Raw genomic sequence first — 16740 nt, forward strand, 5'->3', positions numbered from 1 at the left:
CAAATGGCACTGCTGACTGTGCTTGACAACTAGGGACTTTGATTGGCTGAATTTAATGTCCACTGAGATGTGGCTTGTTGGCTGAATTTTTTACTCATTTTTCCGGACCCATCAGTAATTTACCTATCAGCATGTGATGTGCCTATAAAACAAGTCCTACTGGCAGGGCAAGATGTAGAACTTAGGAGCCTGTATGCACAGGCGTTTGGACGCCCTAAGCTCTGCCCCACAACACAGGCCACACCCACAACTTGTGGGCATCTCGCTGACCATCTGGTAGTATCCTCAGATTTGATGGCTTATCATGGCTGTACTGTCTGTAGGCATGCAATTTGATAGCCTACATGCAGTCCAGAATTGTGAGCATCCCGCTGACCATCTGACAGTATACAGTACACCCTGTGACCCGAAACTCGCCTTCTTTGAATAATGCACAACGCTGCTGCATCTCTCTCTCCCTCGTTTAGGTCTCTGGGTGCAGGCAGGCTAATTTCTCTGGTAAGCGATGACCACCCCGGCTCCACGCCCACATACAGTAGTTTCTCCTAGCCCAGCGGCAGCAGAGACTGACAAGTGCATCCCGCCCCGATGTCTATGTACGCAGCTGCTGCTTAAGACTTGCAAGTTGCAGCACTGTGTGCAGGCATGAATATGGCGGTGGGCGGCGAGTAATGGGACTGTGCGAGCATGACTAGCTGCCCTCAGCCTGGCTGTGTATGTGCGGAGGACAGGCGGCCGACGGATCATGGTGCAAGTGGGCGGAGCGAGCGGCGCTGTCATGGAGGATCGCGCTGTGAGGTTTTTAATTTTGAAGAGGACATTTGGAAATCTACCTTTGCCCAATAATGGCGCTTGTAGGCACGTGCCTACAGTGCCTAATGCAAAATCCCACCCTGCCTACTGGCACCACTAAAGGGCCATTTGTTGCTGAGGTGAGCATGCTTCAATTGTAAATAACTTCCCAGAAATAAAATCTTACTTTATAGAGCACTTTTTATAAAATATTTAGGTAAATAAATGGCTTTTGGAGAGATGCTGGAAACTACAGCCTTTGTTTCACCATTTGCAGCCTTGTCTGCAATCATTGGTGTAGCAATAGGGGATGCAGGGGTTGCGACTGCAATGGGCCCCTGGAACATATTAGCTTTTCATTAGTGCTATGCTGGTAATGAACTTCTCTATGTATGCTTTGCTTAGTAGCGATCCTTAAAGGGACTCCGAGCTCATCTAAAAAATAAAAGTTGTACTCACCCGGGGCTTCAGCCGTCAGACATCAGCCGCGTCATACGCGAAAGGAGCAGCCCGACACTCGGCCGAGTGTCGCCCGGGCTGCGGCCGGTCAGCCATTCCGGAGCGGGGAGTAGGAGAGGAGCCAGGACGCCGTCGTGGGACCTCCCGACCAGCACTGGGCTGGAAAAAGCCCCGGGTGAGTACAACTTTTATTTTTTAGATGAGCTCGGAGTCCCTTTAACAAACTGTTGCCTTACTCTGATTACACCTCTCTGACACTGCAGCTGTCTTTGGTAGGTTTTGGGGCTCCATATCAATAGAGTGGTTGGGGTCCCATGTAAAACACACAAGCTCCTTTGTTAAGCCACTGTCTGCAATGCATTCAAAACCTTCCCTTTCTTGTCCTGGCATTGTATCTAGCGAAATGTGTGCAGTTGTGGAAACATTCCCAGCGCTTTCTCACAAATTACAGATCTTTCCACCTAAATACACATCAGAGGCTATAGACAGCACCACACTTATCACAGGCTACATTATTTTTGGTTTATTCTCATACAGACACAAGTACATCAAATCACAGAGTGTGTGCAAATTATATATTCCCTCAGTGTAAAACAAACGTTCACCTTACTTTGCATTTCAGGACATAAACACTCCTTGCAAGAATGCTGTGAAGACAAAAATGTGGACTGAGGTCAGACGCATCATCACCTGCAAAATAAGGTCACATGGTTGTCATTCTCAACCCATGCTCCGTTCAATACTCTTCATTATATAGTTATTATAGGAAGCATAAAATTCCAGTGACATAATCCACTTGGCGAGTTTCCAAGAATTCCGTACTGAAAAAAACTGAACAGAAATTGGGACAACATATAATTTCCCAGCAGATTCTGACCTGGAATTTTGCACATATTTTAAATTCGTAATTTAATGTTTAAAAAGCATTTAACCCTTTAACGCCTAAAATAAACACCACCATCCATAGGCAGCGCTACACTGGGGCACTGCCCCCCCCTCCTCGGGAATCACTGTGCCCTCCTAAGTGCCCCCCTACTCAGTAATATACAGTTAACTGTTTCTTGGCTCCAGCAGCATACAGTGAACAGGATAAGGTCGGTAAAAACCTCTCCATGTCAGTCTATGTAGGCGTTAAGTAAACCAAGGGTCTTATCTATTTGCATAAATACCTCCCAATCCTTGCAAGATCCGTTGTAATTAATGTATCTGTATGACACTTATAGTTGCAAAAAAATATCTCTACCTCCTTTTGATTGTATATTCTCACAATTGGCCTCAATTTACTAAGATCATGCTGGAGATAATAAGGCAAGAGAAAACGTACCTCCACTAGTAAGAGAGTTATCTTATCTCTTCATTCCTTATGTTACCTCTTCTGTAGTTAATTAACCTCCTCTGTAGTTAAGTTACTTCCTTTGTGGTTAAGTTACCTCCTCTGTAGTTATTTTCACATGCAGTTAATGAACAGCCTGTCTTTAACTCTGGAGTTATTTTAAGGATTAAAGAGTTAACTTAAAGCAGAAGAGTTAACTTTAGGTTTGCCTGAGGTAAAATGTTTCCTGAATACTGCATGCCTTATCACCATGGTAACAACTCTAGAGGAGTTATTAAAGACAGGAGATAAGCTTAGTGAATTGAGGCCATTTTGTCAGTCAACAGGAATAGAGTCTGAAGAAGGCTTACGAGTTGAAAAGTTTACTGGTTTTCTTTTATATAGCTAACTGCATTCAAACAGCCAGATCCAGTGAGCCCCAAGTGTGAAGGGGTAGTGGCACTGTATGAAACACTGTCCACAGGTGCTGTTCCCCCAAGTGCTAGACTGGTGAGCGCTAGGGGGCAGTGTGAGACAACAACAGAGGACTTCTGCTTTCAGTTTCTATATTTTCTGCTAGAGAGAGATCAAACATTCTAAGAATTTACAGCACAACGAGTTCTGCCGACTGAGGTAAAAAAACAGTGCACTTATATCTAACGAGATAACGATATTGAAGCTGCTTATGGGTTAAAGAGGAGAAACACCATCTGGATATCCTACAGCACACAATTTAAAAGCCAGCTATCAAGCTGGTGCGTGATGAGGCAAAGTACAAGTAAATACACAATCAAAGAACAAGGTGTAGTCTAACGGTCAGAATTTGTGCACAATTTAGTAATATTGAGGTACAAAGTTGTAAAGCTAAATCGTAGTCAATTCGAGCAGGGTCATACACTTGAATCAGATGTCAGTCATATTGTAAGGATCAGGCAGTAACAGAGTCAGGGACAGGCCGAGTCGGTAACGTAAATCAGATGGCAGCGGTACAGAAGGACTAGACAAGAACGAGGTCAGAAAACAAGCGAAAGGTCGATACACAGGCTAATTATACAATCAAGAATAATACAAAAATAACAAACGACTGACTAACTGGAGTACATATATATTGTGCGTCTACACAATATATTAATGTAGCTCAAAGTAGCTAGCTAGACCTAGAACCAGCGAACTGATTAGTATCAAGGTTGCCGAGCAATGAATGCTCTGGCTTTAAATACATGAACTCCCTATCAGCAGCCACTCCCATTTGGTAATGTCACCTAGTGACATCATTCACCTGCAATCATCCCTAACTCTCCTCCTGAGCCTATAAGGCTCACTATAACTTGCGCGTGCGCGATGTGACCTTTGAGTCGCACGCGAGCCAGAAGACACCGCCGGAGGGAAGTCGGGAATGCCGCCAGAGGATTCCAGCGCAGCAGTCCTGCCGCTCGCCTGGACCACGCCGGAGACGTCGTGGGACCTGCCTCTGAAAGGTAAGCTCGTCACACCAGCATACATGATGGTACAGGGGTGCATTAGAGCACATGGCATGGATAGCTTGCACAGACAGGGAAGGCACCAGTAATACTAAAATGGTAATTACCATTACAGCACCAATAAAGAGCTACTACATTGGCTAGAGGAGGACCTCATGCTAGCCCCTCTGGTCCAGCAGTCCTGGTGTGATCTAAACCTCTGCTTCGCCTATTGCTACACAACTGTTCATATGATCTTCAGATTTTCACATTTTCTTTTGTTTACCTTTTTCAAAGTATCACAACTTTTTGGGAAATAGGTCATTGAATATAACTAACAACAGTTTCTCTTTTCTAGCTAGCTATAATCTCATCAACAAGATGCATGAGTACAAAAACAAAGTAAGAGGTTAATTCTTATGCCCAAAGAAACACAAGGAGGATTCACAGACAGTCCATAATACACAGTCAGTTCCTTCAACGAAATGTATAGTTAGCATACTGTCCCTATTTTATCACACTGGAATGTGTATCTTCCATGCCAAATTACCCATATAAAACCATAGCCTCCAGTTTCTCTTTTTTTTTTACATTGGCACTTCAACAAAGGCTTTTTGAGTATACTTCATAAAGAAAAGTTATATCAGTCCCAAAAAAGAGGAGGTAAATTACGGGTTATAAGAATATGGAGAACCATAATTTGCCATACTTCAAGCTCATAATTAAAAGCATAATTTTCTGTTTCATCTCTACTCTACACGTATGACTGGAGACTATTGTATTGCTGCAAGCATCACAAGTGTAATCTGCGTGCTATAACTAATATGTGTCTTCCACATTGCTAGAATACCATTTCATTGTGTGGATTACATTGCCTGGCCAAATGAACGGTTACAAACAGAAAAACGATGCTTTACTATTTTGCAGGACTGTGTTATTAAATATATTGTTTTCACTATCATGAACCATCATTCACATATTCAACTGAATCTCCATTGTTGATAACAAAAAGTTCTCCTCTCCACGATATTGCATAATATGCATAGTAACCGTTATCCCAGAGTCTAAAGCTGAGTACTCACCACCCGACGGGTCCAGCAATGTCCACTTGCCGACCAGCGTTCGTCGATTCCTCTTTCTGCTTGCGACATAAGGTAAAGTTACACAGCAGGCACGAACGGGAAGTCAATCGATCGCGGTACTTTGCGTGGAGTCGTTGAGGATCTTAAAGATCAGATCCGCCGTGACGGTCGTTATCGGCGCACATTGATAAACGTCGTTCACCCGCTCGCTCGCCTGTATCATTGCCGGGAGATTGCGGAAAAAAACACTCGTCGCTCAAAAACCGGTCCGACCGGTCATCGGAAAAATCACCAGGAAAATTGCGTGGTGGGTACGGCCTTAACATTGTCATCAAGACAAGACAAATAACATTTATATTGCGCTTTTCAAAGCGCCAGAGCTGCAGCCACTAGGACGCACTCTATAGGCAGTAGCAGTGTTACAGAGACTTGCCTAAGGTATCCTACTGAATAGGTTCTGGATTACTGAACAGGCAGAGCCAAGATTCGAACCCTGGTCTCCTGTGTCAGAGGCAGAGCCCTTAACCATTACACCTCCAGCCACCATCCATCAGAGTAAGGAAACAGTTTATTAAGGATTACCATTATGCAATGCACAGATAGAGGTGTTCATTACCAGCATAACACCAGTGAAAAGCTAATAAAATGGATGAAGGAGAGCCCCTAGTGGGTTTAAGAGCTCTGGTGCGGTCGCAACCTTTGCATCCCCTTTAGCTATGTAACTGAAAACTTCTAAATGGCAGTGGTAGGCCTGGAATCCACTAGGAATCGCTGCTACGCCTTGAAATTGTGCAAGCGCTTTGTGCAAGGATACCCAGAGTCATTGCGACTGTTATTCCTGGGCGTTCCAAGTGATTGCTTCCGATTTGCATTTGCCTGTGTAAATACTGTAAAGTTTAATATACTCATTGGTTGTCTCAATGTCCCACCTTCGCACGTAGACCCTCCCTATAGCACAATAGATCATAGTTGCTTCTCTAGCTCCAATGAGAGAAGCCCTGTGACCTCTTCTGCTAGGGAGGTGGGGCTAAAGACAGAAACCAGGCATCACCATATAAGTATATAATACTGTACTTAAAGAAAAAAATTGGCCCCTAAATCGCTGCAAATTTGCTTTTGAAAAGAGAGCAATCATAGAGCAATTGCCCCCGAAACGCTGCATGCAGTATGTTTTCGATCGATTAAAATCGCAACTGCTGCAGTGTGAATGTATCCATGGGGATACATTGTAGCAGCGCTTTGCTGATTGCCGGTGATCAGCAAAGCGCTGAAGAATCGCCCTGGTGTGAACCAGCCCTCATAGCTTCTTTACACTATGTGGTGCAGTGTAGTACACAGCACAACACAATGGACTCGATTCAGCTACAACTAATGCTAGCAATCTAGTATAACGTATGCAAATGTCTTTGATTCAATGGCAGAAATATGCCACAAAAATGTACCTCACCTGCTTAGGTAAAATTAAACTCCCTTGTGGCTGGATAGCGTATGGGTTAAGTGCTCTGCCACTGACACAGGTGACCCAGGTTTGAATATTACGTAGTAAACAGAGGCGCCGGAAGGATAAAACCAATTTAAAAATGTTAAAAATGCTTGGGAGGCAGTGGTGGACTTACCTCCTATAAGCAGACACTAGAGACTGTCAAATAAATAGACACAATTTATTGGCATACTCCACGAAAAGTTGCAACGCGTTTCACAAGTTTAATTCTGCTTCCTCAGGCAATAAAAGTAGGGGAGCATACAACTGAAAATAGAGGCAAAAGTGGGGTGTACATCAAAACCACGTCTGCCCTGCACATGCCCCTTTCCACCCCTCCCTGCTGTGAATGGCCACAGTTGCTGATTGGATGGTGCACAACGTCCATAAAGATGGCACTACTGCCCCTCGCAGCATAGCGTGTGCCACCAGCTAGTTCTCAATAATCGTTGATTCTGAATTGTGTGATACATATGTTGAAAACATAATTTTATTATTCTCCTCTTTTCATAAATAAATTGGATTTTTTTCATTTTTTTTTTTTTATATTGAGAAAGCTTTACAATCAAGCAACTTTTGTGTCATGTTAGACAATGAAGGATTAGTGAACACGTTTGGCATCCTTTACTCTATTTTCTGTTATAGGGTTGTGGTTGCTTTGGTGTATCCTTCAAGACAGTAAGACAGTTCTCAAGGTTAGGTTTACCATATAGGTGGTAACCAATAAGGTACTTTGATACAATGGGCCTGATTCTATTCACATTTTCTCCTACGTTTTCTCCTAGGAGATAATTTTCGTCTTCTGTTAAAAATAACTTTTCAGCACTCTGGAACTGAAAAAGTATTAAAATGTAGTCGAAATAGTACTGTTCATTTTTTTCTGAGTATTTTCTTGCTTGCTGGTAGCTTAAAAGGTATTTTATTGATAGGAGGTAAAATATTACCTAGGAGAAAAAGTAGGAGAAAAAGTGAATGGAATCAGGCCCAATGAAGTCATGTGTAATAGGTTTCATTGTCTAGTGATTATCTTTGTAGAGAGTTTGTCCTGAGTTTGGTACTAGTTGGAGTGATTTGTTTGTCATATAAGGACTCAGAGTTAGGATTTTCTGAGTATGGGGAAAAATTCATCCCATAAGCTCACACGGTTGTCAAAATTGATACTGGTGTTGATTGTTACAATCATATTTCACATTTTTTTATTTTCTCTCATCTTTTATTGCTGTATTATTTATGTGAAGTAATATATATAAAGTATTGATTCCTTGTTCTGGCCGAAGACCGGATGTTCAGTAGTGATGGTCTTGTCTAGGAAAACTCATGGAGAAGCATGTGAATGGTTTGATCATCTGATTTGCTGTGATCCCATCCTGCTTTAACACATGATCATGACTAGCAAATCAGATACTTTTATATCTATCACCTGACCAAACTGATCACATGCTTCTCCATGAGTTCTCCTAGACATGACCATCACTACTGTTCAAGTCTACCGAAGTTTTGAGTATATATCAAAGATAACTATTCCCCTGTCAATCCTTTGTTTCTCCTCTTATTACAATATCCATATTTTATTTAAAGAGACACTGAAGTGAAAAAAAATGATATAATGAATTGGTTGTGTAGTACAAATAATTACTAGAATATTAGAAGCAAAGAAAATATTCTCATATTTTTATTTTCAGTTATATAGTGTTTTTTTTATAACATTGCATCACTCTCTAATATTTGTAGTTTACACACTACTCAGCATTCTAAATGATTTTACAGAGCAATCCAGTGAACTATGGACCTGTCCTGTGCAGAAGAAAAAACAATACAATGGGCTTGATTCACTAAGACAAATAGCATGCCTTATCCGAGTTAACACGCCTTATCAGAGATAACACGCTTTATCAAAGTTAACATGCCTTATAAGAGTAGCATAGCGAGCGCTACGTACTTATGCCTGCTAATTGGCACTCCACTCGTCCTGCCCTGAGCCCCTGCGGGTTGGTAGCGCTCCCTATGCTACTCTGATAATGTGTGTTAACTTTAATAAGGCGTGTTAACTTTGATAAGACGTGTTATCTCTGATAAGAGACAACAAGCTTCAGAAGACAGAGCTCTCTGCCACTTTGAAATTCGTGGAGCTCAATGGCTTTTTTGCATAGATAACAACTGGAGTTTCTTAATTCATTCCTGTACTCGAAACAATATTAGACATGTCTCTGCTCCTGATGTTTTATTCCTTAGCTGTACTACACATATAAATCTTTATATCATGTTTTTTATTTCACTTCAGTGTCTCTTTAAAGGTTTCACTGAGTTTGACTCATTATTGAATGAGAAAATGCCACTTTCTCATGAAACTGGTCCAGTCTTCCACCTAAACAATTTACAACAGATTTTTTCTAGAATTCATTCATTATTTACTTATAAATATTCAAATCACAACCAACAGAGTGTGATGAAGGCATCATTCTGGCCTGACAGTGATATGTAGCGTGTATTCTGTATGAATGGAAGTGTAAATCACATCCGGAGGGGTCAGAGTGTGCCCCACTGTTAGGTCACTGAAGCACTTACACTATTCAGAGAGTGCAGCCGTGCAGAGGAGACCCAGCTTACACAGCGACTTCCCTGTCAGCAATTAACCTGCTTGCTACACTTTAACTGTCACCAAAGCCTAACATTGCTGTCTAGTTTAAACATTTAACACTGCAGATGTGAGTTGTTAGTAAAATTAACTTTTATATCCATATATAGGACAGAGGGTTCAATCTTAAACCCACCATATGCCATTAGATGGGCTTTAGATCAGGTTAACAATCTGGTAAGTTGATGCACTAAACTGTGGTAATATTGCAATTTGCAGACATCGCTATTAGCATGACCCATGGTATTTGAGTAGCGCAAGTGTTGCTACGGTAATGTGCATTACTAATGAGTGTTGCCGGTAGTACCATGCATTGCCTTAGCAACTGTCTATGCACAGCAACATTATCGCAATTTACTGCATCAAACCCAATGGGCTTGATTCACTAAGACAAATAGCATGCCTTATCAGTGTTAACACGCCTTATCAAAGTTAACACGCCTTATCAGAGTTAACACGTCTTATCAGAGTACCATAGCGGTTTTCTAAATCTACCATAGTGGTTTTCTAGCTCTGAATCACGCATGCGCAGTACTGTCACGCCGGTCGCCGTAATGACGCTGAGCGGCCAGCGCGATGACGCGAAGCGGGCACCAAGTATTCAAAACTAGGAAGTGTCGGCCCGACACCCGGCCCGGGTGTCGCCGGCAACGGAGCCACCAGCAGAACCCACAGAAGAGTCAGGAGGACGGCGGGAGACCTCGCAGCCTACTGTGGGCTGGAGGAAGACCCAGGTAAGTGAAAGTTTTGATTTTAGTTACTGCTTGGGGTCCCTTTAAAGGACATTATCCCCACACTTTGATTGGCCCTATAGGCTGCCTATCACTTGACAGGAAACTTGACAGGCAGCCTATTAGGCCAATCAAAGTGCGGGGATAAGGCCCATTAAAGTGATTGGATCTGCAAGGGCTCAGGGCAGGACGAGTGGAGCTCTCGTCACTGCCAATTAGCAGGCATAAGTTTGTAGCGCTCGCTGTGCTACTCTGATAAGGTGTGTTTACTATATTAAGGAGCGTTAACTTTGATAAGGCGTGTTAACTTTGATAAGGCTGGTTAACTCTGCTAAGGCATGCTATTTGTCTTAGTGAATCAATCTGATATTAATCATTCATATGGGCAACGTTGTTCACCACTCCACATTACCGTCACATAGCTGCAGAATGCTGATTGGATAGCTGTTGCTTTAGGCTTTGTACCGATCAATGCAGTGCACAGCTAAAGTGGGTTGCAAAAGAATTCGGCCCCCTTGAAGTTTTCCACATTTTGTCATATTACTGCCACAAACATGAATCAATTATATTGGAATTCCACATGAAAGACCAACACAAAGTGGGGTACACATGAGAAGTGGAACGAAAATCATACATGATTCCAAACATTTTTTACAGATAAATAACTGCAAAGTGGTGTGTGCATAATTATTCGGCCCCCTTTGATCTGAGTGCAGTCAGTTGCCTATAGACATTGCCTGATGAGTGCTAATGACTAAATAGTATGCACCTGTGTGTAATCTAATGTCAGTACAAATACAGCTGCTCTGTGAGGGCCTCAGAGGTTGTCTAAGAGAATATTGGGAGCGACAACACCGTGAAGTCCAAAGAACACACCAGACAGGTCAGGGATTAAGTTATTGAGAAATTTAAAGCAGGCTTAGGCTACAAAAAGATTTCCAAAGCCTTGAACATCCCACGGAGCACTGTTCAAGCGATCATTCACAAATGGAAGGAGGATGGCACAACTGTAAGCCTACCAAGACAAGGCCATCCACCTATCCACCTAAACTCACAGGCCGAACAAGGAGAGCCCTGATCAGAAATGCAGTCAAGAGGCCCATGGTGACTCTGGACGAGCTGCAGAGATCTACAGCTCAGGTGGGAGACTCTGTCCATAGGACAACTATTAGTCATGCACTGTACAAAGTTGGCCTTTATGAAAGAGTGGCAAGAAGAAAGGCATTGCTAACAGAAAGCATAAGAAGTCCCATTTGCAGTTTGCCACAAGCCATGTGGGGGACACAGCAACCATGTGGAAGAAGGTGCTCTGGTCAGATGAGACCAAAATGGAACTTTCTGGCCAAAATGCAAAACGCTATGTGTGGCGGAAAACTAACACTGCACATCACTCTGAACACAACATCCCCACTGTCAAATATGGTGGTGGCAGCATCATGCTCTGGGGGTGCTTCTCTTCAGCAGGGACAGGGAAGCTGGTCAGAGTTGATGGGAAGATGGATGGAGCCAAATACAGGGCAAACTTGGAAGAAAACCTCTTGGAGATGGCAAAAGACTTGAGATTGGGGAGGAGGTTTACCATCCAGCAGGACAATGACCCTAAACATAAAGCCAGGGCAACAATGGAATGGTTTAAAACAAAAAAATGCAGCAAAAGGTGGTTCTACAAAGTATTGACTCAGGGGGCTAAATAATTACGCACACCCCACTTTGCAGTTATTTATTTGTAAAAAATGTTTGGAATGATGTATGATTTTCGATCCACTTCTCACATGTACATGAGTTTGTATTGGTCTGTCACGTGGAATTCTAATAAAATTGATGCATGTTTGTGGCAGTAATGTGACAAAATGTGGTAAACTTCAAGGTGGCTGAATACTTTTGCAACCCACTGTACGTTATACAAACATACACAAGTGCTCAATTTATTTCTCAGCAAAAGTCACAAGCATTCAATCTCATCTGATGAATGAAACAACACATGAGCTGATATAGCAGTGGAGAAGATTATATTATATATTTTAAATTGGCAGAAACACTTTTAAGACTCAGTGTTCTACCCAGATTTTTTTTTCCAGCCGGGTGGCATGAAAAAGTAGCCGGATGGGGCCCAATGGGGGAATGCAGGGGAGGTGCTTCTCTGTGCAACTCTGCTTACAGTACAGGAAGAGGATGAGGAGACAAGCTGATGACAGCCGGGTGCTTACCAAAATTAGCCAGGTGGAGCAACCGGCTAAAAGAGCCTAGGGAGAACGCTAAGGCTTAAAGAGAACCTAAACTGAGAGAGATATGGGTGTTTCCTTTTAAACTATACCAGTTGCCTGGCAGTCCTGTTGATCTTTTTGGCTGCAGCAGTGGCAGAATCAGAGACCTGAAACAAGCATGCAATTAGTCCGGTCTGCCTTAAGTCAGAGCACCTTATCTGTATGCTTGCTCAGGGGCTGTGGCTGAAAGCATTAGAGACACAGGATTAGCAGGGGAGTCAGGCAACTGGTATTATTTTAAAAAGAAAAATCCATATCCTTCTCAGTTTAGGTTCACTTTAAAGGGAACTTGAAGTTAGAGGAATAAAGAGGCTGCCATATTAATTATTTAATTAACCACTTCAGGACCTCAGGCATACACCCCCCTAGTGACCAGGCCATTTTTCACAATACAGGGCTATGCAGCTTGGTCAGTTTTCTGCACAGCCCTACAACTCAGCACACAACTGAATCTGACCTCCTTTCATTGTCCTTAAAGGGATACTGTAGGGGGGTCAGGGGAAAATGAATTGAACTTACCCGGGCTTCTAACGGTCCCCCGCAGACATCCTGTGTTGGCGCAGCCACTCACCGATGCTCCGGCCCCGCCTCCGGTTCACTTCTGGAATTTCAGACTTTAAAGTCTGAAAACCACTGCGCCTGCGTTGCCGTGTCCTCGATCCCGCTGATGTCATCAAGAGCGCACAGCGCAGGCCCAGTATGATCTGTGTCTGCGCAGTACACTCCTGGTGACATCAGCGGGAGCGAGGACACGGGCGTGCAGGCGCAGTGGTTTTCTGACTTTAAAGTCAGAAATTCCAGAAGTGAACTGGAGGCGGGGCCGGAGCATCGGTGAGTGGCTGCGCCAACACAGGATGTCTGCGGGGGACCATTAGAAGCCCCGGGTAACTTCAACTTATTTTCCCCCGACCCCCATACAGTATCCCTTTAATAGGACACTCTGTCCGAGGTCTCTGATCGCTGCTGCGATCTTTGTTTTTTTATTATTAACAAAAGGGAGGCTTTTCCCTCCCTCCTCCCTGTGCCATCCTAATCGCCATAGGACGGCGACTGGCACTCATCCCCGCCTCTCATAGGCATCAGCCTATGAGAGGGCTTCATTCCCCAGCCAATCCGTTGGACAGCCAAGTGTCTGCCGTACAGCGCTGCAGGAGATCGCAGCGCAGTACAAACATAAACAAAGGGGATTTATTTCCCCTTTCAATCGCGGCTAGCAGGCTTATCACAGAGCTGCTCCGTGAACCAGTAGGGAACGATCGCGCATGCGCACAGTTGCGTTCCCTGCTAAATAAACTGTAGCTCCAGGACTTGACACCAATCGGCGTTAGGAGGTCCTGGGGCTGCAGCCGCGGTCACGTACGTCAGCGTGACGCGGTCGTTAGGTAGTTAAAAAGCAATAGCAGTTGCCAGACCTTTGTGCTGATGCACTGTCTTTAATACTTTAAAGCCTGGTACACACCATCATTTTGTCCAATCACTGTGCAATTTTACCACTTCCTTGTAGTATGAGGCCGGCCAGTTTTATGTATGTTTTTTGCGTTGCGATGGGGATGTGATGCTGCTGCCACATCTCACTGCAACAGAAGAAATGCCAATCATATGACCCTGGGGCAGAGTGCACCAACAGCGACGCCCCCCGCTCAGTGACTTACTCCCTTCTGGGCAGTAACTATGTCACTGGGATTCCCATTGGTCCACGCATGCACGCTGCAATGGACCGCGCTCCGTAGTCTACACTACATGCGTCGGGTATAAACGTTCATTACCCTAAGCAGCGAGCATTAAGCGTGGTGCTTGTGGTAATGCACTGTCGCCCTTGGTACGGCTCGCATACTTCTGGCGCACCGCAAGGGACTGCAATAATTGTGAAAGTCTCCATACACTTTCATTACTTTTGCGGCAAAATAGGGTAATGCAACACTACACCATACATACATAGACACATTACTACGGTAGGGATTCAATTGTGAGCCCCTCTGAAATTTAAATCACAAGACAATTTATTATTCTATACAGCGCTGCTGGTGCTATATAAATATTAAATAATTATAATAATAAATGCCATTTGGGCTTGCAGAAAAACAGAAGAAAGAGCAGTATTTTGGGAAAAGGAGGAGCACTTCCCTCCAAATAATTTTCTAAATGTCTCCAGAGATTATGTAATTGACATTTTGGGAACCAAAACAGAAATAACATAATTTTGTAACCAAAATATATTCTACTTCTTTTCTGTAGTGAGGGAGAAAGAAGGAAGCTGGTCTGGAAAACTGTCCATACCTGTTTAGCCCAAATTCAAAAATTCATTTTTCTAAGAAACCTGTCCTCCTCTACACCCATTATGCTCCAGGGCCCCTGAAATTAAAGCAATAACATCATACTGGGCCTTCTGCACACATCTCAGTTGGGTAATGGAGGCAGGTCATCCCGGCATCATAGAGGCTCAGCCTCCTGCATTTGCTTCTGGAAGGGGGCTTGGTGCTCATTCCTCTCTTTGCTGCTGATTGAAAGGAAGGCCTGGTTGTTTCATCCACTGACCTCATGCTTAAGATACTGGTCAACAGGCACTTGGCTTTTGCATGTAATATGAAATTGTGGGAGAAATGTGGAGGTATCTGGGTTGAGGCACAAAGTGCTGAAGCAAGAGGAGAAGTCATTCACCAACTGGAGCAGATGTGGCTCCAAGTAGCTTGGAGCATCATACTGGCCAGACAATCGGGTAAAATGACCTTGAATTTCAACTGGCACCATTTGTTGCTTTGTATAGTGAACCACTTTGGCCAATTACTAAATGCTGTCAGGGAGCACCTAGCGCGTGCCATTTATAGTGCCCCATGATTGCATCTAGCCATTGGTGACCACAGTTCACTAAACAATGAACAACAGCAACAAAGGATATGTTTGCACTTAACCATCTGCTAGGAGCTAATTGGTCACATTATTATTATGTATTTATATAGCGCCAGCACTGTACAGAGTATATATTGTCTTGTCACTTAAATGTCCCTACTACAGCACTACGCCACCGTGCTGCCCTGTTGTTCTTTTGGCGATAGCTGAGCAGTGTGACTGTACAGTGAGGCAAAGTGCGAGGATACTCGCTACAGTTTGTTTCAGTGGACGGGTAATACAATAATGTTACAGAACCTGTTTTAAAATGTCTGAATCCTCCCTTAAGGTGTATCTGATGTGCAAACAAACAAACAAAAAATTAAAGTTACAGACACTGCCTTATTCTTCATGTCACAAACACTGGTCCACATGACAGCCCAGGGGCCCCAGGTCTCTCTCACTCACTGGGGCCCCCAAACCACCATGCGACACCTAGAGGGAAGTGCGGGCAAGCCCTGGACCTCTCACCTCCAGGGAACTCACCCCACCACCTCTAAACTGAATGCCAACTGCAACAAACACAATTGCTAACTTCCAGTCAGAGCAATATCCTGCCTCTATCTGGCCAGCAGACGCCAGTCAGCCAATCAGGTGCACTGTCATACACCCTTTGCCTGCTGTACCATACCTAGCAGGAATTACATAGATTAGCATTCAGGTGGGAGGCTTCGGTTGGTTGCAATCGTGAATTGCGTCGTTTACAGGGACGCCCCGTGTAGGCACATCTCCCACACGGTCCCCTCCCTAACCACTCACCTGTCAACCGCATCCTAGAAGCTGCAAAAAATAAATTTAAAATCACAAACACTGGTATTCTTCATGTCCTCAGACATTTGGAGTCTCCTTTTTGTGGCCATTCTCCCCTCTGCACTGCTGCAGTAGCCCCCATTCACAGTGGGGTTGGCATCAACAAAGGGGCCCCTAAGGCCGCTTTAGGGAAGGGAGGTCAGATCTGTCTGGGGGGTCTGTCAGGGGGACACACACCCCAGGTTGATTTTTCCCTGGGGTCCCATTATAGCTAAAGCCAGCCCTGACTGAGGACTTTCCGCTTCCTCTTTAGCCTGGGGGATCCAGCACTGGCTCCCCCCCAAATTCCCCCGACAAGCACTGCACAGGAGCGGCAATATTTGCCTTCCCCAACTCAAGCTCAGTAGCAGCTTTCCGATGGGCTCAGGCGGAAATAGCCAAGCCCGTTGGGTCTGCTCTACTGACAAGGTGCAAGTAGCCTGCTTACTAGAGCGGACCAGATTGGGCTCAGCTATTATCATCTGATTCCGAGTGGTAAGCCACTACTGCACCTGAGCTGGATCGTAATAGGTAAGTCTTTACCTCACCGCTCTTCTGGGGGTCCCGGCAGTGGAACCGAAGGATGGAAGAGGACGGGGGAAGCCTTGTTAGGATTGAGAGGCTTCCCCCCCCCCCCCCCCTCCCGAGGTAAGTATCCCCCAGGTGTTTTTGTTTTTTTATTATTACAGATTTGCTTTACAGGTTGGGAATAAAGTTTAGAGTGAATTAAACACATTTTCAGTATAAAAATACATTTACATAGATCTCTACATCAGTCCTGAAAGAGGGACAAATGAGGAAAAAAGAGGGACAGAGGGATTTGGGATCCTAAAGAGGGACTGTCCCTCTC

At 44.1% G+C, this 16740-nt stretch overlaps 1 long non-coding RNA gene across 2 annotated transcripts in view; it reads right to left on the bottom strand.

The window, feature by feature from the left end:
* The window catches only part of LOC137547045 (uncharacterized), a 40290-nt gene that overhangs the window by 21649 nt on the left and 1901 nt on the right, over positions 1-16740 (bottom strand). For both annotated transcript variants that reach the window (XR_011026445.1, XR_011026444.1), the window contains exon 2: positions 1862-1941. This is a non-coding gene — a long non-coding RNA (uncharacterized lncRNA). The remainder of the gene's footprint in view (positions 1-1861; positions 1942-16740) is intronic.

The sequence above is a fragment of the Hyperolius riggenbachi genome, chromosome 2, assembly GCF_040937935.1.
Source record: "Hyperolius riggenbachi isolate aHypRig1 chromosome 2, aHypRig1.pri, whole genome shotgun sequence".
In the NCBI taxonomy this organism is placed as follows: domain Eukaryota; kingdom Metazoa; phylum Chordata; class Amphibia; order Anura; family Hyperoliidae; genus Hyperolius; species Hyperolius riggenbachi.